Genomic DNA, 26,348 nt, shown 5'->3' with positions numbered 1-26,348 from the left:
GTTAAGCCAGAATTGCCAAAAACAAGTATTTTTCAAACTGCTCAAAATTGCGGACAATCTAAGGTCGGAGCTTACTGGTCAAAGCGATACATGTGTTCCTCATGAGTCAAGGCACAAGTGTAAGCAAGTTTCACGACTTTCGGCCAAACGAGGCATGACTTATGCCTGTTTAAAGTTTGCATTTTCAAAGAATTGCTATAGCGCCCCCCTTTGGCCAATTGGAGTAAGATTGGTTTCAGTGATATTTGGAATGACCCTGTACATTTCTGCAAAGTTTCAAAGAAATGTGAGTCTGCATGTATGTTTTAGGTGCAGATGAATAATTTTCATAAAACTGTAATAGTTAAAATCTATCTACTCCTTTCCAAGGAGTTTTTTTTCCATAGAGATTTTCCATAAGTGAAAAAATGCAGAAGTTAGGAGCCAATGACTGTTTTTCATATAATTCAAAATGGTGGGAGATCTAAAGGTCAGAGGTCAAAAGTCAGAGGGTGAAAGTTGTTCAGCATGAGGAGACGCATATGTGTATCCAAGTTTCATGGCTGTAGGTCAAACAGGGCATGAGTTGTACCTGTTCAAAGTTGCCATTTTCAATTGAGTGCTATAGCGCCACCTTTGGACGAAAGATTGTGAGAATTATTTCTTGATAGTTTTTCATGACCATCTACCATATGGCCGAGTTTCGTAAAAAGCGACTGCACGGTTCAGCCAGAACTGCGAAAAGTGGCAGAAGAAGAAGAAGTGACAGAATACTGCCAATAACAAAACAGGTCCAGAGCTGAGCTCTGGCCCCGTAAACACTTGTTTTCACTTCTTTCTTTTTTTTCGGCCAATTCCCATCAGGGTGCGCCACATCATCTGTTTCCATCTGCTTCTGTTTTCGGCATCTTCCTTGGTCACTCTAGCCACCTGCATGTCGTCTCCCTCCTCATTCATAAACTTCATCTTTGGTCTACCTCTTCTCCTCTTGCCTGGCAGCTCCATCTTCAGCATCCTTCTCCAAATATACCTCTCATCCCTCCTCCGTATATATCCAAACAAACATCCAAACCTCGCCTCTCTTGCTTTATCCCAAAACCTTCTAACCTGGGCTAATCCTCCAATGTAATCATTGGCATCCTCAATTTTGCCACCTCTAGTTCCGCCTCCTGTCTTTTCATCAGTGCCACCATTTCCAAGCCATACACATCTTCCCTCTCACGCTGGAACCCTTCTCTCACAAATCACCCCTGACTCCATCAGTTCCACCCTACCTATCGCTTCTTCAGCTCTCTTCCACACTACCCATTACTTTGGACTCAATTCAACTTCACTATATGACTTTTTACTCACGAGAAAAAAGAAAAGAAATTCAAAACATTGTGACTTAACTATGCTTTTCACCCAAACACCCCATTATGGGAGATGAAATGTGAAATACATCCACATAAAGATGATAGCCCCAGGTGGGAAAATTCAGTCAAAGGGTATACAGATGACCGAAGTCTCCAGCTCAATACTTACACTTGCTGGTATGTGTTACAGCTGAGGTTCCTGCTGCTGAGGCAGTATAGAAACTCTCCTGATGCAGATGACAGGAACCCTCTCAAACGTCCAGAGAACCACTTCCCAATGACATCACTGTCCCTCAACTGTTCATCAGTCAGAATCGACACTCTCAGCTCTCCAATCACATCCAGAACCGCAGACGCCGATGGACCAGTCATCGTCATGGACTAGGGGAAGGATTACATGGGTCAATATTTCATTTAAATGTGCATTACGTGTGAGCTCATTTGGTGTAAAGAATAGTGGACAGGGCTTTTCGCTCTACAATAGAGAACTTTCATTCTAAACCTGGGTGGACTTTATGTGGACAAATAACAGCTTCTGGGCAGAAATAATTGATTTTTTATTTTGCATTGGTGCATTTTATAATTACTAATTATAAACATAGACTGTAATTATGTGTAGGTCTGAGATGTACTAACTCAGTCATCATTGTTCATTTTAATTAGTTTCAGTGATTGGTCATTCTATCTTTGCCATAACACTCAGCAGTTTAGTTTCATTTTTTTTCAGTGTCTGGTTAGATCTAGTTTTTGTACCGTGTTGGCTAGAAGATCAAGAGCTGCATCCAACACCCCAGAGGCTTTGGAGAGGAACAGCTTCCAGACTGGTCTGGAACCAGTGCAGCTGGGGCACCAGTAGTTCGGTAGGCTTGCGTGCTGCACGTCCGGGGGCCAACATCCTCCGAGACTAGGCAGTGGTACTATTTAACCCATAGTTGGGGGCTGGTTCGTGGGCACCAGTAGTTCGGTAGGCTTGCGTGCCGCACGTCCGGGGGCCAACCTCCTCCGAGACTAGGCAGTGGTACTATTTGTCCCATAGTTGGGGGCTGGTTCGTGGGCACCAGTAGTTCGGTAGGCTTGCGTGCCGCACGTCCGGGGGCCAACCTCCTCCGAGACTAGGCAGTGGTACTATTTAACCCATAGTTGGGGGCTGGTTCGTGGGCACCAGTAGTTCGGTAGGCTTGCGTGCCGCACGTCTGGGGGCCAACCTCCTCCGAGACTAGGCAGTGGTACTATTTAACCCATAGTTGGGGGCTGGTTCGTGGGCACCAGTAGTTCGGTAGGCTTGCGTGCCGCACGTCCGGGGGCCAACCTCCTCCGAGACTAGGCAGTGGTACTATTTGTCCCATAGTTGGGGGCTGGTTCGTGGGCACCAGTAGTTCGGTAGGCTTGCGTGCCGCACGTCTGGGGGCCAACCTCCTCCGAGCATTATAATTGCACAAATTTAATGACCAGAAGTCTAGCGTCACATTTGCGCTTTTTATAGAATTGTCACATCAGAAGACAGACCCTTGCAGCGTAGAGAATAGAGAATAGTTATACCCTTCCAGACAAGAGCCATATCCCGGCGGACACGGACCGTCTTCAAGGCAAGAGTACAGTCAGTGATGCCACATAAACCTTATAGACGCCGGTAGGGAGGGGAAGTATTATTCGCTTATAGATTCCAAGGAACTTGGAATCAACACTCGATTAAAGATAGAACCAATCAACAGATTAATCCTATTGACACACTGTCCCTAAAGGCAAGGCTCTTTTCAGTCAGAGGTGGATATGAGCTTCAGAGCTTGCGCTATCCGGGACAGACATTGCTCCTTCAAGACAGAGCTCTGAATGGAAGGGTAGAACTATTCTTTACACTGCGATGCTCGGTCTTCTGATATGACATTCTATAAAAAGTACACATGTGAAGCTAGAAGTATGGGTATTGAATTCATTGTTATATGGGTATTGAATTCATTGTTATATGGGTATTGAATTCATTGTTATATGGGTATTGAATTCATTGTTATATGGGTATTGAATTCCCATCATATGGGAGCGCCAATGGAGGGGGAAGGCTGCTTCTGTACACGCTCCTCAGCGTCGCAACGTTTTTCCTTCTTTTTAGTATTTTTAAGCCTTTTATTGTTTTACATGTACTTAAAAGACGTATGAAAAAATTGCCTTTCCCTGTTCTCAAGTAAAATATTGATATGCGATTAAAATGTGATTAATTGTGATTAATTCATTACAAAGCCTCTAATGAATTTGATAAATGTTTTTAATCGAGTCCCAGCCCTAGTTCTTATTATACATATTTATAATGTTCTTACCCTTCATCACAGACACCTGTAGCAGAGTCTCCAAACTTTGATCCGGTGTACACAAACTGACCGTTGGAGATTTCCCCAGCAGAGCCACATGACTTCCCTGTGGAAGAGAAAGAAATATCCTTCAATACACTGGTATGAAATATCCAGTGGTGTAAAGTAACTAAGTACATTTACTAAAGTACTGTACTTAATTACAATTAGAAGGTACTTTTACTTTACTGGAGTATTTCCAATTGTCTATACTTTTACTTACATCTCAGAGGCAAATATTGTACTGTTACTCCACTACAATTATTTGAAAACTACCTCTCCACTGTATATGATGCAGCCTAAGAAAAGAAAAGTGCAGATATTAGGATTTTGTTCATTTCTAAAAGACCATGGAAAAGCAAAGTAACCAATACAAATAAAATGTAAATGTAACGGCAATGTTTACGTCATGTAGATAGAAGATCTCACCTGGTGGAACGTGATGAGCTAAAGTTAGCTTCACGTATGCGATGGATGATGCCACACTCTGAGGAAGAGTAGGCATGGCCTGGTCCAGTCTGGTGAAACTGAGACCCAACAAGTCAGGGGTTAACATCAGCCAATAATAACGAATGAAATCACATCTACCTGTCTTCAAAAACCATGATACTATATATTGATGGATCTACTTACATTATTTGGTATGATGAGCAGGAAATGTTTCCCTGAAAAGTGGCAAAAATATGTTGTCATTTCAAACCTTAATGTGCATGGTTACATTTTCTATTATCTTTACTTTATGTTTTTTACCGTTCCAGAGAACATAACAAGGTGGGACACAAACTCAGCCAATCCAGTTGGAGATCCAGTCAGGGAGTCAAACACTGCGTTGATGACAACGTCTTTCTCAGCAGGAAGAGGCAACACCACAAGTTCTGCACTCTGCTTTGGAGACAGGAGCCTTACAGCCTCCAGCTGGACAGAAAGACAGTCAAGAAAAGATTATCACCACCACTGGATTTTATTTGATAATAATAAGGTAACTATTTGGTCTAATCATTCTTTAGAGTTTTTTTTATGTGGCAGCGATGAAGTCTTACAGGGGAGAAGCCTGGGTTGAGATTCAGGAATTCTCTGACAGACACAAGGGCTGAGAATGGCCCAAAGTTGTTCTGCAGCCAGTGAGCACTGCTGTTGTAGGGGACAGATCAGAACAAAGTATTAAGGCATTCAAACAGAAAAATGGCTGCAAATACCAGTCAAAACATTTTCCAGTAAAGATATCCCATTCTAATTGAGAATAGAATGGGAATATATTTATTTAGCAAATACATTTGAAAATGAGAGCCAAACTGTTATTGAGATATTGCAGTTAGTCAGTACCTGGCTGTGGTCGGGAGAGGAAAGGGAGGATTAGTTCCTTCAGGCCCAAATGCTGCTGCTGTGAGGTCATGTTGTCAAACTGATGGCTAAACTCCTTCAAACTGGTGAATCAAACACAGAATGAGAAATACTTATTTCTTAGCTTATTGGTGAAGCTAGAGAAAAGGCAACGGAGTCATCAAAATCAAAATCATCCCCCAGGAAGAATGAAGGTGCACAGAAAAGTCTATGGAAATCCAGCAGTCAGAATTGCCACTCTCATCTCTCCAATCACATCCAGAACCACAGACGCTGATGGACCAGTCATGGTCATGGACTAGGGGAAGGATTACATGTGTCAATATTTAATATTATTAAATTTGCATTAATATTACGTGAGGGTCTTTAATGTATGGAATAGTAGATAAAGATTCTGGCTCTATAATAGAGATATTCTTTCAAATCTTGATAGACTGTTTGCCTGACAGTGAATAGGGAATTTTTATTAGCATTTTTTTTCATTAGCAAATCTTTTTAAGATTATTAAAAACATGAGCTTTAAATTTAAATAATTTCAGAATTCAGATGTGTTACTTTTAATTCGTTTTAGAGATTGTTCATTCTGTCTTCACCATAAAAGTTGTTTTCAGTGTCTGGTTAGAGCTACTTTTTGTACCGTGTTGGCAAGAAGATCCAGAGCTGCATCCAACACCCCAGAGGTCTTAGAGAGGAACAGCTTCCAGACTGGTCTGGAACCAGTGGAGCTGGGGGACTGGTTACACTTCATCACTGCTGCCAGATCCTGTGCTGTCAACATGGACACCTGGGTGGAGATAATGGACAAAGCAGAACAGAAAAAACAGGAAACCTTTAATGAAGTAAAAATTGGAAAATGATAACTGTTGCGTTCAATGTGAGAGACTTAAGTGGCTTACTGAAGCACACGTGTATTCTTCAATGCCAAAGTCACAAAAACGTCCATTCATCTGTCCGTTGTTGAGGAGGAGCTGTAGTGCAGTGCTTTGGTAGCCGAAAAGGAAAACATATCAAATGTTTCTTGAGTTGCAAAACGAAAAGTTTGTTCATTAAATATATTTGAGATATTGTAAGCATTTCCTCAGAACACTCACCTGTTAATTCCAAGTCAAATGTCTGTTTCTGTGAAAACATTAATTCATTCATTCATTATGAAAATAAATCACATTAAAATTCATAACAATGAATCAAAACTACTATACACTTACCATTTGCTGAAGTAACATTGCACTTGGGAAAGAAAGAAAGAGTGAAATGTTTTTAATTTGGTGACATTTAGTCAATTAGACTTTAAAATGTGAATATCATTTCAGGTACCTACCTCTCCACTGTAGATAATGCAGCCTAAGTATACACAGAAAAAGTTTTGTTGATTTTAGAAATGCAATGGGAAAAACATAACCACTGCTAATAACATGTGAACATAACAGCATAGTGATACATCACTTTTAACTCAGGTACATACAGTCGAAGATCTCACCTGGTGGAATTTGATGAAGCAAAGTCAGCTTGTTGTATGTGATGGATGATGCTACACTCGGTGGAAGAGTAAACATGGCCAGGTCCAGTCTGGTGAAACTGCTTCACAATTTTACACACAGTAGAGGGATTGAAGTCCATTTTGTCCAGCAGGCAGAGATTATAGTCTGACAGCAATTTCAATTACAAGCTTTGACTCATGCATGGATCAAACCGTTAAGTGTATGAGTTGGTCAAGTAAATTAAAACACCAGATTGTAGAAGGCAAAAATGATTGTCAGTTAAACAAACAACTTTTGTGTATTATGTTCATATGTGTATGGGCTTAGGCATTAATGAGAGGTTACATTCCAAAGTTTCACTTTTTGTTCAGCTTTAGTAGTGAAGAACCCTTCTGATCGTGAATAGTAATTCCAAAAAAAAACCCACATCTGTATTCATTGTAAATGTTAAATACATGTGACTAAATACATTACCAAACATATAGATTCACTTTTCAAGCACAGGGTAAAAAGAATAATAAGTAGAGACAAAGCAGAGCAGATATAGTTTAAAGTATTTATTAACACAATTGTATTATTGGTACCTTTACTGTAAGCAACACCATCAATATATTTGGTATAATGTCCTATCAATTATTGTTATTATAGTTGTTGTTATTGTGATTATATATGTAATAATAGTATGGTTATATTTTATGATTCTATATATAGGTTAATTATAGTTATTAGTGATAATTATACAATTATATATTATGGTAACTATTACAATGCCTGTAAACAGTTTATTATTGACAGATATATTATTGATGCTATAATAATTATTATTACTATTATTACTGTTATTATCCAAAATGATATTCTAAATTTTAAGTAAATTCAGCCAAATTAGGAGTGCACGGGGAAAAAAAATCTTGCACGGAAAATAAATAGAGGATGACTTTTGAAAAGCTCACCATCACAAAAGTCATTAAGATCTTCTCTTGAACAGGAATCACTCTGCAGCATCTCTTTTATATTAGGGTGTTTGTAAATACAATCTAATGTTTTCAAAATTGGGATATAAACAAATTTATCAGTAACAACAGCCGGATCATAGGTTCCAGTAGTCCGATTGTGCAGGGTATCAAATCTTGTACCAAGAACATATTCAACTGGGTCTACCCTTCCCCACTTCTCTTTAAAATATTTCCTTCTCTTAGTTTCAGAATTTAAGACACCAAAAGGATTTTCAATTTTCTTAAAACACTGATCAATTTTACCCTCAACCTCACTTTTAGTCTGGAGGGACAGCGTTTTGGTTTTGAAAGTAGGCCTATAAGAGGAAGGGGCCCCAGATGGAGTAAAACATTTGAGCTGAACCTCTGATCGAGTACTTTATTTTTTCCAATTTTAAAAAGAACATGAGGTCCTGTAACCAAAGTGATATTTTAGGTGGGATGGCTGATTTCCATTCTAGTAAAATTCTCCTATGGGCTAACAAGGACGCAAAGGAAATAGCATTCTTAATTTTTTTCCAAGGTGGAGATTGGACGCCGGCCACCCCAAAAATAGCAACTTCAAAGCTAGGTTGAATATTCACCTCAAAGGCATCTGAGAGAATTTTAAATACATCTGTCCAAAAAACTAATAAACTGGGGCAGGACCAGAACATGTGAGTCAAGTTGAAGTTGGCTGGGTCATGTTGACATCTCTCACAGCTCCCATCCAGGTGGGATATATTCTGCTTAGTCTGGTTTTGCTAAAATGGGCACGGTGGAGAACTTTAAACTGTATCAGATTAAGACGGGCACAGGAAGTAATCCCATTCACTGCGCTCATAGCCCGGTCCCATGTGTCTTCCGGTATCACTACACCAAGTTCCCCCTCCCAGTCCCCCTTAATCTTGTAAAGTGAGGCGTCATTAAAAGAGGATATAGAGCTGTAGATGTTTGATATGAGACCTTGAAGTTGAGCAGGGGTCTGTAACAAAATATCAAATTTCAGGTCTGGATCTAAATTAGGAAAGGTTGGGCTTTGGGCTTTAACAAATTTTGTCTAATTTGGAAGTACCGGAATAGATGTGAGCGGGGGAGTTTGAATTTTAGTGAGAGGTCATTGAAAGTGGCAAAAGTCCCTTCTATGTAGAGGTCAGTAAATTTATACAGCCCGGATCTTTTCCAGTGTAAAAAGCTGGCATCCAATTTAGCAGGGAGAAATAAATGGTTGTTGCATATGGGGCCTTCTAAAGAGAAGCCACAAAAATTAAAATGCTGACGGAATTGGGCTAGGTTTAAAAGGCAGCCACTTCTCTCTTCTACAAAGCTAAAACATAAGCCTTAAGTGCAATGTGGTATTCTGTCCACTGCGTGGCACTGTCTATCCAAATTAAAGCTGTAAACCCCAGTATGGAGTCATTTGAATGAGCCTTAGTTCCCATTGCTGGGAGTGCCCATGGTGACGTGATTGGACAGATTGTCGTCATAGAAACCCTGAAAACCCGACAACCCCATGAAAACCCCAGTATGGAGCTATATGAATGAGCCTTAGATCCCATGGTTGGGAGTGCCCGTGTGGTGACGTGAATGGACAGATTGTCGTCATAGAAACCCTGAAAACCACTGTAAATGGAAGACGTTTCCCTCAGCCAGCTACGTGATGGATGGATATTTAGTTGTCCCTGTGGCCGTTAGCTGCGGGGATAGTGTCACGGAAAACAAAGTCTACAGTAGTCATGTTTTAGTAAAAAAGAAAACTAGCCTGCTACTGCTGATAATAATAATATTGGTAATAATAATACTGGTAGTAGTAGGCTAGTAGGGCTATAGTAATGAACAGCAGCAGTAGCTGCGTCCAGTTCAAACACCCGTGGTTACTTAAAATAAGTGATAATGTTAATAATAATAATAATATAAACCATAGCTTTGTATTAGAGTGATTTTAGGGTTGGACAATAAAGGCGGCCATAGGTTGTTTTTAACCCAGTTTCAGAGGCTGCTTAAAGTTAGTTTTAGCAGATCTACAAGCTCAATTTTAACAGACAAGATATAACAAATGCAATGTAGATTAAAAGCTGCATTCTGCGTTGTATAATGAATTGTTATGGACAGGTCGATTGTGACATGAGTTTATGAAAACAAACCAACAGAGTCCTGGGGCCTGAAACAAACCGAACCTGGCGTTTGCACTGAATTCATTTAAGGCCCGTACATGTACATAAACGTTCAAATTTCAAATATAAAGTTCTTACCTCATGGCCACGGATGTGACAATTCTGTTCGAGCCCTCAGAAGTAACCGTACCTTCAGTATTGTTCAATAAAAAGCATTTTAATCCGATCGGTGGCCATTTTCTCAGCATGTCCGCCGTATGCTTTCAACTGCATTACCCATCGGTTGGTAGGTGTACTGCACTCTGATAGTGTGCCAGCTATGAGCAAATTTATTGAACAATACGGAAGATACGGCTACTTCTAAGGGCCCGTACATAATTATAACATCCGTGGCCATGGGGTAAAAACTGTGTTTGAAATCTGAACGTTCATGTAGTCCAAAAAAGGCGGGAAAAAATAAAAATAAAGTAATAAAGGCGGGAAAAAAGTATATATCAAGTAATATTACTCACCTCAGACAAAAGACGACGAAATGAAAGTAGATCAGTGATATATGAACCGAAATCAAGTAGAAGAGTTTCCATAGTAATCTATCATCGACCGGAGAGACCTCGTATCGAGCGACCTAGCATCCGCTGTAAACCTTGAGAAGTGAGCCAAGCACTGCAAGAGCGCCGTAGTTAAGGGGAGGGACAACACAGCAAGGGCTGTGATTGGTCTGACAAGCAGACATGCGTACATGCGAGAGGGCATCCCCGGGAATGCCCTCTCGCGTGTACGCAAGCACAGCCCCCCCCCCCCGCCCACACACACACACGCTGTTACACGCACGCACATGCGCACGCACCCAAACAACTCTATGACGTGCACACACAAACACGACACGAACACGACACAAGCCCCGCCCCCCTTCCCTACACACACACACACAAACACACACACACACACACACACACACACACAATTACAAGCACGCACATGCGCACGAACCAAAAATAGATACATTTGTATCTATTTTTTTTCATTTCACTAATTTAAAAGTTAAAGAGAAGAAGTTAGCGAAATATATAACAGCAATAATAATAATAATAGACATACATTGTAATATTTATTTAACAATGAATATCAATGAATCAGTTATATCAATACTCCAATTGTAGAAACACTCCGTTACAAGTACAAGTCTGGTAATGAAAATGTACTTGAGTAAAAGTACAAAAGTATCGGCATCAAAATATACTTAAAGTGTGGTAGATTGTTGATAGTATTACATTCTTCTCAGTTAGTAAAGTATGTTAATGGCAGTGGATATGAATGAATGAATATATTAATCTATTATTTGAATAGCTTGAATGCACAACATGGTACGTATGTCTATACATATGAAACACAATGTTATACATTATACCAGGGATCTTCAACAGGGGGTCCGGGACCCCTAGGGGGTCCTCAGAGTTACTACAGGGGGTCCGCCAAATCTTTGTGTGATATGATTTTTCTTTTTTTATATTAACCACTTGAACCCTAGCATCCATTTTCTGAGGAGAATAGTAGATCGGAATGTAGATCGGCTATTTTTTGCAAAGAGTTATAGGTGTAGAGGGAGAAAAGAGTATATCTGAAACACCATTCTATACAATATAGAGGGGGTCCCTGCTTCATCTCTCTCTCTCTCTCAGCTAGGGGGTCCTTGGCCTGAAAACGTTGAAGACCCCTGCATTATACAATATGCTGTACCACCCCCCAACGGGGACTGGCCTGAAAACGTTTAAGACCCCTATGACTGCCACATTTCTGTGCCCTTGTATTAGGTGTTACAGTGAATAATAAATCTACAGAATGAATATATGCTTCCAAAAAAGATGCACACCTTAAAGGATTTGTCTCTCAATGATCAAGTTATTTGAAACTTGTCCGCCATCTTATCACATAATGTAATCATCCAACTATATTACATCTATGGTCTTGTATAAGATCATCCTGAACATTCCTCAAAGCCCCTTTGTTTAACTCATCACCCTATATCGGTTACATTCATCAAACAGGTGGTATACCTAGTTTGTGTAATCTGAATCAGAACAGAAAGTCAAGACTAGTGTATAAATTATGTTAACACACATTGTTAGCACACAATCACACACAAACCTGAAAATAAGTATATTTAAAAACAAATCTTATCAGATGGGGGTCTGTGGACAAATACATGTTAATCTGCGGGTCCTTTTGTCGAAGCAGAAGCAGTACTCCCTGTGTGAGCTACTGCCGACTGAGTCACATTTAACTGTGTCAATTTGTTTGATGGAATAATGACACCTCTTAACTTGTTCACAAATGGCTCTAACAACAATAAAATATCAATTGCACAATAAAGTGCGGGGTGCGTAATTGTTGTATAAACCACTGTAATAAAGTTATTAACCTTGCAGACTACGCCACTTAGGTTTGAATTATAGGAGCCTAAGAACTCCTGGATTAACCTTCTTTGTTTCAACAGGCTTTTTTCAGGTTCGAGATAACTGGGTAAGTACTTGTACATTTAAGAGAACACAACACCAATAAAACCAAGGAGGAACTGAAACCACACAACGGATAAAAAGGGATGAACATACATTTATTAAAGAATTCCCTAATACAAGAGGCCTCTGTGCCTTTAAAACATATACAAAAATAAACAATCCTAAAATATAAACCCTAACCTCCTATGGCGCCTCTAACTAACTAAAATGCAAAACAATGGCAAACAACAATAATAGTAAGAACACACAATAAATAGCAAAATAGGCAACAATACTTTTATAAAAGTAAAGTGCGGTGCTTATCTAAAGTGCATTCTGTACTACATGGGATGAGGCCAATTCAAGCGCAACACCAGGGGTTTTCTTCGGCCAATAGCAGAGTGTGCAAATTCAGCAATTGTGCAAATAATAGCAATAGTGCATCAAGTACTTATGGACAAGTAAAGTGCAGGTGCTATTAAAATGCAATAAATACTTAAGACAATGTGTGCTAATACTGGGGGAAAACAGGTGGAGGGAAGCCAGCCAGGACTCTTCAATGTTCGTCTGTTTCTTTATCACCGTCTGGAAGTACAGAACAATAGGCCAGTTCATCTATTCACAGACAAGGTATCGTGGCTGCTACAGTGGTGGCTATCACAATACGAGTGTTGCATGGATCGAAAACTTACTCCGAAGGCAGCTTTCGCTGCCTACTGATGGAGTTGCGCGTGCAACACTTTAACCCTCTGTCGCCGCTCCTTATATGGTCTGGTCACTGCTGCTGTTTTCCTCTCCTTCCCCTCTGCACACAACGTCTTCCACGGGTCAAGGTAACAATGGAGTCGTCTGCCACAATGTTTGTTCGGCCTTCAATGGCTGGCAGCACGCGCTCTCCCGTCTTCCCTCGTCCTCTCTCGCACACTCCTCACGGCTCCTCACTGCTTCCTTCTCTCTCTGCTGCCTTTTTAAACTGAGCGGTTCTTCTCATTGCTCTGGTGTGGCCGCGCCCTTCTCCGCCGTGGTTGGCTGCTGGTGACCGCGCCCTTGCGTCAGTCAATCTATCAGCTGGTTACTGTCATTGTCATTTTGGACCGTACCAAGTAGCTCGGGGACCGGGGGGAAAACATTGTCCATTCAATAAATACACAGTGCACAATTACAATCAAGGTTAAAAGCGGTGTTAAGATGATGAGTACAGTGCATCAATTAAATAACAAAAAATAATAAGAATGCCTCGTTTTCCACCCTGTCACACCTGTCATCGTCGAGAAGGTGAAGGTGGCAAACGAAGAAGACTACGTCCTCACACTCTATGGGAAATGAAATCACTGAAGGGACAGCAGTTAAATAAATAATCTTTATTTATATTTCTAATTAAAGTTACAATTGTGTCCTTTCACCAGAGTCCCATGAACTACCAAAACACAAAGTACAAAGTAACCAATAACGAAAATCATACCAAACATTAAAAACACTTACAATCAGCCCATCGTAACTGAAATAAAGAAAGTACAAATAGTCAAGGGAACCAATAAACTCTTGTGCTCTGCTGAGGTGCTGGGGGGGGAATAGCCGAGAGCTGGCTACAGCTCCTCTTTATAGTGTCAGGCTCTAATCACACATGAGCTGAGAAGGGGAGTGACAGGTGTCTAGCCAAGACCAGGTCAGCATAGACACTAGGACAAATAATCATTAGTGAACACATAAGCATAGAAAGACTGTAGACTGAGGTGTTAATATTTGGAATTAACATATGCTTTATCGAGAGTGAGAGCTACTGTGATACTTCTTAGCTGTTGAATTTGAATCACTCTGCTGGGACGTGCATGACAGATTTCAGTGAAGGCCTCACCCAAGTAATGCCATTTTTTTTAACTTTAGTAACTTTAACCTGGTTACTGTACTTAGGAACTATAATGTATAACAGAGAACAGGAAAACAGTTACTTTAATGCGTTAGTTTAATCCCATGTTTCTCACAGCAGCATAAAGTCTGTCAAGTGCATAAGTCTCACTTTGGTCTGTCGCTAGACAACATGATTCACTGCAGTGTAGACTACATGTTGTCTTAGCTTGGCTTACTTAACTATTGTTTGTTTTACAGGTCAATCCTCATGTCATTTGTGCTCATATATGCATTGCTGAATGTTGTAATTAAAATGATCTGAAATTAGTGTCATTAGTAAATGAGCACCTTCTTAAATGTGCTAGCTTGACTCTGCATTATTCTCAATGTAGGGTCCAGCTACTGGAAGCAAAAATGCCAGGAAGGTGCTGGCTGTGGATGAAACGGCCTTCAGGTAGTGGTGCGAAAGACAGAGTCGGGTATTGTAAAACAAAATATCTTTTTTTTTTTAAAATTAACAGTTGCTTTATCGAGAGTGAGAGCTACTGTTGAGTGAGTTTTTAGCTGTTGAATTTGAATCACTCCATCAATAAGAGAAATTGTTCCTCTATGTCTAATATCAGGGATATTTCTCACAGCAGCATTAAGTCTGTCAAGTGCTTAAGTATGCACTATAATCCTGCTTCACCTGTTTTTCACTCCAGAATGTTTGTTCTCAAAGCTTAAACTTGATCTGCTAATGATTTGTGAAATGTCTCAGTTCCAGAACTGAGCCGTCCGAACTGTAGTCCCTGAGGCAGCATGTGGGCGACCTTCTCGATGGAGCTCAAGGCCTGCAATAGGTCACACAGAAAATTCAAGGTGTAGTGTCTGCTACCCAGGAGCTGGTGGAACCACAGGCAAAATGCCAAATAGGCATTTTGCCTGCCTACTCTGCAGAGGTATTGTTTCCATTTTGCATCGGTAACACAGTAATAATCCAATATAGTATTGGAATTAGTGTTGTGACAACTGGCTTGAACGGTTAAAATATATTGACTGTATATAAAATTTTGACGTAAAAGAAAAAAATATGGATTGAGAGAGAGAGAGAGACATGGAAACGGAATAGATTGAAGATAGAAACGGAATAGATTGAAGAGACAGAGAGAGAGACATGGAAACGGAATAGATTGAAGATAGAAACGGAATAGATTGAATAGAGAGAGAGAGCCATGGAAACGGAATAGATTGAGTCATGTTTTTTGCAATTCAACTTAAATGAGTCTGCATCAAGTGAGGCTTGAACCGGCAACCTTGCGATCGTGAGGCACTCTTAGGTAGCTGCAACACTACCTATAGTGCTATAGCTTTGTCCAGACTGTTATAGTCTGTTGAGGATCACAAACTCTTGCCTTCTGTCATGACCCAAGCCCCTGTTTCACTAACACAAAGATCACTCGTTCACAAACCATTTACCAATGAAGAAGTTGTACATCTCCTCAGAACCAAAACTAGTGAAAGTAGCCGATCTACAAGCTCACAAACCATTAAAAGTTGTCAGATTGTACATCGGCTATTTTCACAATGAAGTATGTTATACATTGAAAAAACATACTCTCATTGCTATCTGAAAAGTTGTGAGATTGTAGATCAGCTATTTTCACAATGAAGTATGTAAAAAACACTCAATTAAGTATTTCATGTTATCTTTAACAATTGCAAATGTATTCATTGATAGTCATGTTGTGTGAAATGCAACTTAGATGAAGTCTGCACCAAGTGAGGCTTGAACCTGTGACCTTGAGGTTGTGAGACATACACTAAAGCGGGACGCTATTGGACCAACAGACAAACCTCTGAAAAAAGAGATCACACTGATCATACAGTTTCACACAAATAGCTGAAAAATCCTGGGTTTAAGTGTTTTTCAAACTGCTCAAGATTGCGGACAATCTAAGGGCGGTGCTTACTGGTCAACGTGATAGATGTGTTCCTCATTAGTTAAGGCACATGTGTAAGCAGGTCTAATGGCTGTCGGCCAAACGAGGCATGACTTTTGCCTGTTTCAAGTTTCAATTTTCAAAAAATTGCTATAGCGCCCCCGTTTGACCAATTGGAGTAAGATTGGTTTCAGTGATATTTGGAATGGCCCTTTACATTTCTGCAAAGTTTCAAAGAATGGTAAGTCTGCATGTATGTGTTAGGGGCAGATGAATAATTGTCATAAAACTGCAATATTCATTGGCTCATTAAAGCTTCATTTTTTCACTTATGGAAAATATTTTGCAAACGTTTTTTGGCATAGGTCCAAAGTTCATGTGTAAAAAGTTTTGTGCAGATTACTCAAAAATCCCAGGAGGAGATAGGTTTTAACTGTTTTTCATATAATTCAAAATGGTGGGAGATCTAAAGGTCAGAGGTCAAAAGTCAGAGTGTGAAAGTTGTTCAGCATGAGGAGACGCATGTGTGCATCGAAGTTTCATGGCTGTAGGTGAAACAGGGCATGAGTTGTACCTGTTCAAAGTTGCCATTTTCAACTGAGTGCTATAGCGCCACCTTTTGACGAAAGATTGTGAGAATTATTTCTTGATCGTTTTTCATGACCATCTATCACATGGCCGAGTTTCATAAAAAGCGACTGCACGGTTCAGCCAGAACTGCCAAAAACGGCAGAAAAAGAAGAAGAAACGGAATAATGCCAATAACAATATGGGTCCATGCTGGAAGCCTGGCCCCATAATAAAGTTCTTACTGGTACAGTATGTTATACTCAGTTTCAATCAATGAACTTTACAATACCTTTTCAGACACATGTGTATTCAAAATGGTAAAACCTTATAACCTTTTAACACAACTATCTAAGCCGGCATATAAAACACAATTAAACCAAAATAAAATGAGTACTCAAACCCCCCGGTTGCAGGCCTGATACCTTATTGTCCAAAAATATGTCTTCACTCTTGTGAGCAAAAAAGGGCAAACTTACAGTTCAGGAGAAGAATGGTGGCGGTGGCCCCCAGTGCTGCTATCAGTGTTGTTGGCAGGTTTACCTACGGGTTGGAATAGCAATATTAATAGCTGTTGACTGACTGATTGACTCTTCACCAATATGCAGTACGTACGTACGTAAATCATGGTGACCAAAAAAAGACAGATATACACTACTATGCATAACATCATGCTTGAAAGTTCAAGGTATGAATAACAAAAAATATGTACAGTAGACAGTTCGAGGGGGGGGGGTGTTAGGTTAAGAATTGGACAGGGGCCAGTTTGGAATTGCAGCCTCTTGAAGGTATTTTTTAGGGCAGTTTTGAAAGTGAGTAGGGTTTTACACTCCTTCACGTAGGGCATTCCACATTTTTGTTGCATTTGTAACCTAGGCACTTAGGTCCGGAAACAGGATACCAGACTACGCCACCCTGGGAGTTTCACCCAGAGAATACCATATAATGCACAAAATACATTGAATACCAGACCACAGGTTGATAATAATAAGGAGGAGCAGAGACGTGTTTCCAGTTTAAAAAGAATATTAGTTTTATTTATAATTCAAGGCAGAATAAGCAGCTAAAAATAAGACTTCAAACTGGAAAAGGTCACGGTCATGAGGTTAGAAAATATATGTATTGAGCAATTACAAAACTATTTAAAATGTAGTACAAACTATATAAAAAGTATCAAAAAGGGTTAAAAGGGCATGCAAGCAGGTTATCGCACTAAAGCTAAAACAACCCCAATACAGCTTAGTACCCGTGACCAACCACCTGTCGGGACTACAACGATGGCCACCCCTACTACTGGCACAGCCGGAGCCAAATATACCTGAGATATACCTTCTTATTACTCTCTTAACAAAACAAAAGGGACCTCAATGACTTAAGACAAAAACTACAATGTGCGCAGCGTGACTGCCTTAGGGACCACCAGTCGAAATTTACAGAAGGGGGTCCCTGGAGGAAAATAGGGGAGGGTCATGCCTTTCTAATTTTAGTCCAAGGTAATCAGCTAATTTTACTTTGAATCCAAGGGAGGGTCATGCAATTTTGAATTGATGAAAGTCAGTTTTTTATATACCTTTTTAGTACAGCAGAACAGTGGTCAATGACCCCTCTCTATTTCAAAGGATACAAAGGATTCAAATCAAGTAACACCTTGGTCTACTCTATTTAGAATCAATGACTGTCGTTAACAAGCCATCAACGCACAGCGAGTGTTAACGACCCAGTCAAATTCTTTTCTTTTTTTTATAATAGAAAAATATACATATTTGTGCCTGATTCACTAAGATGTTCGTAAATAGTGCCTAAATAAAGTGACTAAAGGGGTGCGTATTTTCGATAAGCACAAACGGACGTGCGTCGGTGCGTGCCAACCGTCGTGTAAATCTCTTGCATATTTAAATATACAATTTCAGAAAACTTGTAATATGATAAATCATTGTCTTCATGTAAGTAATCAACTCAGGAAGTTTCATTATGATAACTCTTTTTTAAATTTTGTCATTTTTTTACCTGTCATGACATGGGGAAAATAACAAAATGTGTGATAACCATGAAAAAGCTACTCCTGTGGAGAGGTTATCCGTTATCATATATTTATTTACTCGTATTGACCCTATGAACAATTTAACATAGGTTTGGTTTTGCCCACTCTTTCGATAATGAAATCTTGTCTGGCTCATGGACTATACGGACAAAACGCAGATCGGTCCCGTACTACAGCTGCCTATCAATCAGCCTGGTGATTACGGGGGCGTTGTGTTGTAGTAGGGGCAACCATTGAAAGCTCAACCAAAACCAACTAGGCTACACATGACATGAGAACGAGTTCAATCAAAGTAGTAGGCAGTAAAAAGGTTTACCAAAGGATTGGAATATGATATGTATCATATTCCAATATAAAATAGCCGTTAACTCTGACTGGCTGCGGAGACCCGGCGCCTGCCGCGGCCGCGCTGGTCCTGCTGCTGGCGGAGTCTTGGGGTTTCCCCCCGGCTTGGGCGTGCGTGTGACTCGGGGCCGTGTGGCTATCAGCACCGGGGCGGCCATAGCTGAATGGTTAGTGAGCCCGCCTAAGGAGCCAGAGACCCTGGTTGCCCCAGGTTCGATTCCAGGCCAGGTCAGCATATGTGTCGATGAAATGAAATTTGTCCCTGAGCAAGACTCTTAACCCCTAATTGCTCACAGGTTCTCATTGGAAACAAGACCGCAAGGACTTTCATGAACGACCTGTTAAACGGAATTATCCTTACCGCTGGAGCTTGGCCTGGGTTTTTGACCCAGTCAATTTGGGGATTTTACTCAAGAGTCCTGCTTGTCTCTTTGTTAGAATGCCCGGCTGGAAACAGTACAGAACCATGACGTTTGCTCACTGACAAATCTCTGATAACCTACTGGCAGCAGCTTTTTATGCCCAGGTGAGCTAGACTGCACCATTCCAATAGGTGTGTTCTCAAACATGCAATAAAGACATACATAAATAGATACACAAATAAACACTATAAATACACATATGATATTAACAATCTTAATGAACTATACAAGTAATGATTCCTTCTCAGTAGGCCTACAACTTAAATATCATTAGCAATTACCAGAACACATCACAACCACCCCTCTCTCTCTCTGCCATCCTGACTATGGTCCTGCCCAATTATACTGGAAACACACCAGTACCCGTGACCAACCACCTGTCGGGACTACAACGATGGCCACCCCTACTACTGGCACAGCCGGAGCCAAATATACCTGAGATATACCTTCTTATTACTCTCTTAACAAAACAAAAGGGACCTCAATGACTTAAGACAAAAACTACAATGTGCGCAGCGTGACTGCCTTAGGGACCACCAGTCGAAATTTACAGAAGGGGGTCCCTGGAGGAAAATAGGGGAGGGTCATGCCTTTCTAATTTTAGTCCAAGGTAATCAGCTAATTTTACTTTGAATCCAAGGGAGGGTCATGCAATTTTGAATTGATGAAAGTCAGTTTTTTATATACCTTTTTAGTACAGCAGAACAGTGGTCAATGACCCCTCTCTATTTCAAAGGATACAAAGGATTCAAATCCAGTAACACCTTGGTCTACTCTATTTAGAATCAATGACTGTCGTTAACAAGCCATCAACGCACAGCGAGTGTTAACGACCCAGTCAAATTCTTTTCTTTTTTTTATAATAGAAAAATATACATATTTGTGCCTGATTCACTAAGATGTTCGTAAATAGTGCCTAAATAAAGTGACTAAAGGGGTGCGTATTTTCGATAAGCACAAACGGACGTGCGTCGGTGCGTGCCAACCGTCGTGTAAATCTCTTGCATATTTAAATATACAATTTCAGAAAACTTGTAATATGATAAATCATTGTCTTCATGTAAGTAATCAACTCAGGAAGTTTCATTATGATAACTCTTTTTTAAATTTTGTCATTTTTTTACCTGTCATGACATGGGGAAAATAACAAAATGTGTGATAACCATGAAAAAGCTACTCCTGTGGAGAGGTTATCCGTTATCATATATTTATTTACTCGTATTGACCCTATGAACAATTTAATATAGGTTTGGTTTTGCCCACTCTTTCGATAATGAAATCTTGTCTGGCTCATGGACTATACGGACAAAACGCAGATCGGTCCCGTACTACAGCTGCCTATCAATCAGCCTGGTGATTACGGGGGCGTTGTGTTGTAGTAGGGGCAACCATTGAAAGCTCAACCAAAACCAACTAGGCTACACATGACATGAGAACGAGTTCAATCAAAGTAGTAGGCAGTAAAAAGGTTTACCAAAGGATTGGAATATGATATGTATCATATTCCAATATAAAATAGCCGTTAACTCTGACTGGCTGCGGAGACCCGGCGCCTGCCGCGGCCGCGCTGGTCCTGCTGCTGGCGGAGTCTTGGGGTTTCCCCCCGGCTTGGGCGTGCGTGTGACCCGGGGCCGTGTGGCTATCAGCACCGGGGCGGCCATAGCTGAATGGTTAGTGAGCCCGCCTAAGGAGCCAGAGGCCCTGGTTGCCCCAGGTTCGATTCCAGGCCAGGTCAGCATATGTGTCGATGAAATGAAATTTGTCCCTGAGCAAGACTCTTAACCCCTAATTGCTCACAGGTTCTCATTGGAAACAAGACCGCAAGGACTTTCATGAACGACCTGTTAAACGGAATTATCCTTACCGCTGGAGCTTGGCCTGGGTTTTTGACCCAGTCAATTTGGGGATTTTACTCAAGAGTCCTGCTTGTCTCTTTGTTAGAATGCCCGGCTGGAAACAGTACAGAACCATGACGTTTGCTCACTGACAAATCTCTGATAACCTACTGGCAGCAGCTTTTTATGCCCAGGTGAGCTAGACTGCACCATTCCAATAGGTGTGTTCTCAAACATGCAATAAAGACATACATAAATAGATACACAAATAAACACTATAAATACACATATGATATTAACAATCTTAATGAACTATACAAGTAATGATTCCTTCTCAGTAGGCCTACAACTTAAATATCATTAGCAATTACCAGAACACATCACAACCACCCCTCTCTCTCTCTGCCATCCTGACTATGGTCCTGCCCAATTATACTGGAAACACACCAGTGTGTGGTTAAGCATTCAATCCAATTTAAAGGGTAAGACCACTTTGTTAGAGGTTTGGGTTGTGTAGTTACCTTGCCATGATCTAACTCCAAAGGTGGGCAAGAAATAAAAAATAATTGCTCCATTGATTAGAAATTGATAATTCAAAATATGCTCCTCATTGACTCACATTGTACGGTAAAACAGATATCAAAGTCACTCTTTTAGCACATAAACAAACGCAAGCAAAGTTGATTCAGACAATATAGAGCATCACCAAACCCAGTACTGTTTTTTTTTATTATAAAAATGTCAACTTCCTGTTGATTTTGCCATTTTTAATAAGTAGAAAACCCGGACTGGATCGGCGGATCCGGATTCAGATCTTCAAATAGTAAAATCAACAGGAAGTTGACATTTTTATTAAAAAAACAAACAGTACTGGGTTTGGTGATGCTCTATATTGTCTGAATCAGCTTTGTTTGGGTTCATTTATGTGCTAAAAGAGTGACTTTGAGAGCTGTTTTACCGTACAATGTAAGTCAATGAGGAGCATATTTTGAATTATCAATTTCTAATCAATGGAGCAATTATTTTTTATTTCTTGCCCACCTTTGGAGTTACATCATGGCAAGGTAACTACACAACCCAAACCTCTACCAAAGTGGTCTTACCCTTTAACAATCACACTTCCCAAAATATTGCACACTAAACATCACTCTAACTATTGCACTTGCTCATCAGGATTCACCAACACCAATCCTGTCAACAATAAAATCATGACTGCAAAATCTAGATGTGCAAATTAATAAAGTGTAAGGCTGTGCAACATGATTCAATAAATAATGAAAAGTGCAAACATTGGTAACAGAGGTATTTTGAGATGGGGGTCCGCGGCCAAATACATATAATTTTGGGGGTCCTTGACATGAAAAAGGTTTGAGAACCACTGATATTATAGCAATATGTTTTTAAACTGTTAGGAGAAGACATTTGTAGAATTCCCAGAAGCAAAGATTTGAATAAAAAATGTTCGCTTTAAAAAATATATATTCAAAGATTTGCCCAAACTTTCCACGATTTAAAAACAAAATAGCCAAAGACATCTTTAAATGACACGGATGCGTTCCCAGTCTTAATGTGTTAATAAATAAATACATGTAAAATGTCCAGTACCAACAGTGTACACATTGTGGTTGTTATGAAGGCGTCTTTAGGGGGGCGCTCCTCTATCTCTTCCACCGCACTGATGTGTTCCATAGTATATTTGAAGTTAATAATGATGGTGAGTACTTCTTCCATCACTGGCAGTTACTCCACTTCAGGCACCTCGTACACTCCCAGTGGTGCCTCCACATGCAGTACCTCCTCCGGCACCTGCTCCCCACATGGGGGCAGGGAGGAGGAGGGTTTTCTACACCCAAATTGAATTGAATGAGACAGTGCTCGCCTCAGATTCACTTGCCATGGAATGATTAAAATGTTACAATTAAAACAATTCCCACTGTAAGAGCTACAGGCCCCAGATGGATTCAAGGCTGAGTTTTTATACCACTTGATAAACCCCTCCACTGACAAAAACTCAGTGGTGTAAAGTAACTAAGTACATTTTACTAAAGTACATGTTCTTAAGTACACTTTTGATGTGCTTTTTACTTTACTGGAGTATTTCCAATTTGCAGTACTTTAACTTCTACTCCACTACATCTCAGAGGCAAATATTATACTTTCACTCCACTACATTTATCTGGACACTTTAGTTACTTTGTAGATTTTGTTTATTATTACAAAACATACATTAACCCCTTCAGCCCTATATACATTTCGTCCATTTGAAAATAGCCGATCTACAAGCTCACAATGCGTCGCATCGCGACGCATTGTGAGCTTGTAGATCTGCTATTTTCAAAGATCTTTAGACATTGTATACATTTGAAAACTTGGGACATTCTGCATAATGAGTTCGTTCTACTTTTGGTACTTTAAGTACATTTTGATACCAATACTTTTGTACTTTTACTCAAGTACAGTTTGAATTCCGGACTTTTACTTGTAACAGTACAATATTGATACTTTTTTAAGTACTCACATTGTAAAACATGTGAGTACTTTTTCCACCACTGTAAAAAATACACTTACAACTTCTCTCTATGGGGCCAGTCTGTGTTTATTTTTTTATAGAAGGGAAAATATTAAATAGACCCTGCTTTTTACAGACCTGCATTGTTGAACTATGACCTAAAGAAAGCATGGTCTAAGTATAGCTCTGGTCCATATAGCGTTAGGAGTTCTCCTACGCTATGGACCAGAGCTAGTCTATAAGTAAAGCCAAATTATGAAGATTATTTATTCTTGCGTTGCCATGTCACTGTTACAAAAGCCCTTTGACCAAATTGAATGGCCACATCTATTTGAAATAATTAAAAGATTTGGAAGATGCTCCACCAATTTCCAACGTTTTGTCACTTCAGCCCTATGTACATTTTGGCCATTTGAAAGTAGCCAATCTACAAGCTCACAATGCGTCGTATTGTGAGCTTGTATATCTGCTATTTTCAAAAGATTTGTATACATTTGAAAACGTGTGAGATCGGACATTCTGCATAATGAGTATTTTTACTTTTGGTACTTTAAGTACATTTTGATACCAATACATTTGTACTTTTACTCAAGTCATTGTTTTATTCCGGACTTTTTACTTTTTACATTGCAGTATTGATACTTTTACTTAAGTTAAAAATGTGAGTACTTTTTTACACCACTGTTGAGCTCCTGCATGGCAGGTTTCGTCGACCATCTGGCATCTTCAGGATGTTCTATAGTCACATCCTGTCACCAGAGAGCTGTCAATTTGCATTGTGTGGTTTGGTGACTTGAGACACAGGTGCCAGATCAAGTTGAAACCACAGGATGTTCCATTGTGATAAGCACTTTCCTTCAAACAGGCCTCTGAGTATGATGCTAGTGTGCATCCCAAAGCCATGAATCCAACGACATAAACACTACAGAATGCATGGGGGCTTGGTTATTGTATTCTCCGCCAGGCCGGGCGGCCGAAAGCCAGAAGGCCTGCAGGCCGGAGGCAATGTTTTCACTCCTGTCTGTCCGTCTGTGTCTATGAGCAGGGACGTGCACAGATAGACTCTAGGTGGCGCTAGAGCACCTGCCCTCTTGACCAGAAGTGCCCTTTCTCCTCCAGTTTACAGCAGGGGTCTTCAACAGGGGGTCCGGGACCCCTAGGGGGTCCTCAGAGTTACGACATGGGGTCTGCCAAATCTTTATGTGATATGATTTTTCTTTTTACCATAACCACTCGAAACCTAGCATCCCTTTTCCGAGGAGAACTTTAGCCAAAAATAGCAGATCTACAAGCCCACAACGCCTCGCGCTGCGAGGCGTTGTGGGCTTGTAGATCGGCTATTTTTGGCAAAGAGGTATAGGTGTAGAGGGAAAAAAGAGCAGACCAAGTAAACAAAAAAAAGTATAATTTACTTGAGCACCTGCCCCTCAAAATGTCTGTGCACGCCACTGTCTATGAGCAGCTAAAATCCAGCACCGTTGTTGTGAAACTTTGCGCACACACTCCCAGTAGACCAAGGTGCTGCGATTTGATGTGATTAATTCATCATGTATTTTTGTACGTTTGGGTCCTGGGGAGACACTAGATTCTGTTTTGGGGCGCCGAACTGAAACGGTTTGGGAACCAACCGCTGCTCTAAGGTGAACCCCGGGTTATCTCAGACATACATGAACAAGGTCAGGGGATTAAAGGAGTGCTTCTGGTGCCTGGCATAGATAGAGCACAAAGCAGGCCTGTTCGCAAGTCCATTCTCACAAAACATGACTGCAAAGGACCTCACACACAGTTTGCTCTGGTCATTTCATAACATCATTAAAACGTGTTTTTTTTCCCATATCAGGTGTATACAATGATGTATGCAGTGTTGTCTTACAGCACAGATAGATGTACATATAGCCTAGGAATTACTTAGTTTGACATTCGGATGTTTGTCGTTTGGTCTATAATACTCCCACCCTTAATTTGGCAGATTAGCTGCTGCTGCTATTTTGTTTTCTTATTTCTTATTTTATGTTATACAGTACTGTAATGATATAATAATGATAATAATATGAATTATTGTGTGTATATTGTATTGATGCCACCTGGTACTTGATCAAGCTGTGAAGTAGAACATTATGCAACATTGTTGTTACATGCAATACTATCATTTCTGTCATCCAAACAGTCACATTTATTTTGCCACTCAGTAACTCTTAATGTGCACCATTGCTCAAACAATGCCGCTTTCATAGGACGACAGATGTGTGCTCCAATATCACAACAGCTCATTTAAAAACATATCAACACGTAATACACATAATACACAGTACAGATTCTAATAAACACAGTCCTGTCATATACCCACATACCCAGTCATTTTAGCCACACGATGTTTACTATGTGCAAGTGCTTGCGTCATACATCAACATACATGTCTTTGGGAATGCCACACATCAATGCCACACATCATCCCTGCCAGTGGCACATTCTGCCTCTGACCAGGTACTTTGGCCTAGTGCGAAAGCAAAAACACAGGGTAGAGCTGATACCTTTTAGCCTACTATGCTGTGGAAAAGTGACATTAGACAGCTGTGCTTCACCCACTTCTTTACCTTGTAAACCTGTGATATGACAATAAACCTGATTCTGATTCTGATTCTGAACAACCAACTGATTGACAAGACATTGCCATCTTTAGAGCCCCGCCGTAAGGGAGCCAAAACAAAGCTATCCCTGTGCATACAGTAGGTCTTGTGTTCATAATTAAGGAAAGAACCTGGAGAATGGAACATTTTGGAT

This window comes from Gymnoscopelus microlampas (assembly GCF_963454915.1).
Source record: "Gymnoscopelus microlampas genome assembly, chromosome: 10".
Classification (NCBI taxonomy): Eukaryota; Metazoa; Chordata; class Actinopteri; order Myctophiformes; family Myctophidae; genus Gymnoscopelus; species Gymnoscopelus microlampas.
This window is presented reverse-complemented; position numbering follows the sequence as displayed.